This window comes from Colobus angolensis, unplaced genomic scaffold (assembly GCF_000951035.1).
Source record: "Colobus angolensis palliatus isolate OR3802 unplaced genomic scaffold, Cang.pa_1.0 Scaffold119, whole genome shotgun sequence".
NCBI lineage: Eukaryota > Metazoa > Chordata > Mammalia > Primates > Cercopithecidae > Colobus > Colobus angolensis.
This window is the reverse complement of record NW_012113030.1, coordinates 7,191,594-7,193,596: the sequence shown is the minus strand read 5'-3', so window position 1 is coordinate 7,193,596 and position 2,003 is coordinate 7,191,594. Positions and strand designations below refer to the sequence as shown.

The 2,003-nt window shown below is 52.5% G+C and overlaps 1 protein-coding gene across 1 annotated transcript in view; it reads right to left on the bottom strand.

Annotated features, from left to right (window-relative positions):
* Positions 1 to 425, bottom strand: part of NAPA (N-ethylmaleimide-sensitive factor attachment protein, alpha) — a 28,493-nt gene extending 28,068 nt beyond the window's left edge. Inside the window, exon 1 of the mRNA XM_011926442.1 lies at positions 366 to 425. The gene's annotated coding sequence lies outside the window, so the exon portion shown is untranslated. The remainder of the gene's footprint in view (positions 1 to 365) is intronic.
* Positions 426 to 2,003: the final 1,578 nt, after the last annotated feature.

Below are 2,003 nucleotides of genomic sequence, written 5' to 3'. Positions count from 1 at the left end.
ATCACGTGACTCGCGCTGGCCAACCAGAGGCCTCGTAGCGCGGCGCCCTCTCCGCCGGCCACGCCCCCACTAGCCGCCGCACGCAGCCCGTGATTCGGGACCCCCAATCGGCGTCCCAAGACCTCAACGCATGCGCACACACAGGACAACGGCGCCCCACTTTCTCCCCAGCGCGCTGTACCTCACCTCCCACGTGACCCTGCGGAAGGCAATGGCAGTACTCACCGCCGAGGCCCCGCCCCACGGTGTTGCCGCTGGATCCTCCTCCACCAATCAGCAGCAGCCCTCGGCTCGCGTTGTTGGGGGGGCCACCCCTCGCCCTCCCTGAGGTACTCCGGCACAGTCAGCTGACCGCAGACACTCACGTGACAACTCGGGGCCTAAGCCCGGGTTTGACAGTTCTGCGCAGAGCTTAGTCCCGCCCCACGGCTGGTCTCGCCCATTTCTTCACTTGGAAAGGCGTTTGTGGGAAAAGGAAACCGTTCTGCTTTTTCTTGCTCCCTCTACCGGCCAGTACTGGAACTGCTTTGGGGAGACCGGTGAAGTAGTTGAGAGACTGGAAACAAAAACTTAAGAGGTTCTCTAACTCTGGTTTCATAAAAAATAGATGAAGAGGGCCGGGCGCGGTGGCTCACGACTGTCATCCCAGCACTTTGGGAGGCCGAGGCGGGCGGATCACCTGAGGTCATGAGTTTGAGACCAGCCCGGCCAACATGGCGAAACCCCGCTCTACTAAAATACAAATATTAGTCAGGTGTGGTGGCTCACGCCCGTAATCCCAGCTACTCGGGAGTCTGAGGGAGGAGAATCGCTTGAACCGGGGAGGTGGAGGTTGCAGTGGGCCGAGAACGTGCCACTGCACTTCAGCCTGGGCGACAGAGTGAGACTTAGTCTCAGAAAAAGAAAAAAAGCTGAAGACAGCGTGTTAAAAAATTCAGATTCGAAGCTGGGCGCGGTGTCTCGTGCCTGTAATCCCAGCTACTCGGGAGGCGTAGGCGGGAGGATCACTTGGGCCCAGGAGTTGGAGTCCGGTTCGAGTCCCTCCTTGGGCATAGCAAGACTCTGTCTCTAAAAAAAAAGTTCAGATTCAAACACACCTCCTACTGCCCCAGAAAATTGAGTTGTTGGTTTTTGAGACAGGTCTCACTCTTTGGGTTGTTAGTTTTGGAGACAGGGTCTCGCTCTGTCGCCCAGGCTGGAGTGCGGCAGCACAATCATAGCTCACCGCAGTATCACTTTGTAGTGCCAGAGAGGAAGGAAGTATTCCACACGTGTGCTTACACACAAAATTAGGGGGTATGCCAGGGTGCCAACTGAAAGAGCTCCCAATGGCCAAAGCTGAAACAATTTGAGCAGCAAAATAAAGTAGTATTGCATTATAATCCCAAAAATAAAGTATCCATGAGCCTGTGGTCATATAGATGAATAGAGAACAAATAAATAAAGGGGGGAGAATAGACAAATAGTTTGTGCAGAAGAATTCCAAATAATCTGTGTAGATACTCTGCTCTCAAGAAGGTGAAGGATACCTCCCCATTCTGTAAGTATGGACTGTGCATAGTGACTTCCTTTCAAAGAAGAGGGTGCAGGAAAGGGGAGAAAAAGACTAAATTTACAGTGGAGAAACCGGACTTTGACATCCAGGTGGTTGAGGTTAACCTCAATATTGATAAGTCATGTGATTAAAATGGCTCTTTACTTCTGGGATCTTTCAATCTAATCATGAAAAAAACACGAGACAAATTCCCATTGAGCCACATCCTCCAAAACACTTGCCTAGTACTCCTCAAAACTGTTGGTGGGCACAGTGTGTCACCTGTAGTCCCAGTACTTTGGGAGGCCAAGGCCGGAGGATCACTTGAGGCCAGGAGTTCGAGACCAGCCTGTCCAACATGGCAAAGCCCTGTCTCTACTGAAAATACAAAAAACTTAGCTGGGTGTGGTGGTGCATGCCTGTAATCACAGCTACTTGGGAGGCTGAGGCACGAGGATCACTTGTACCC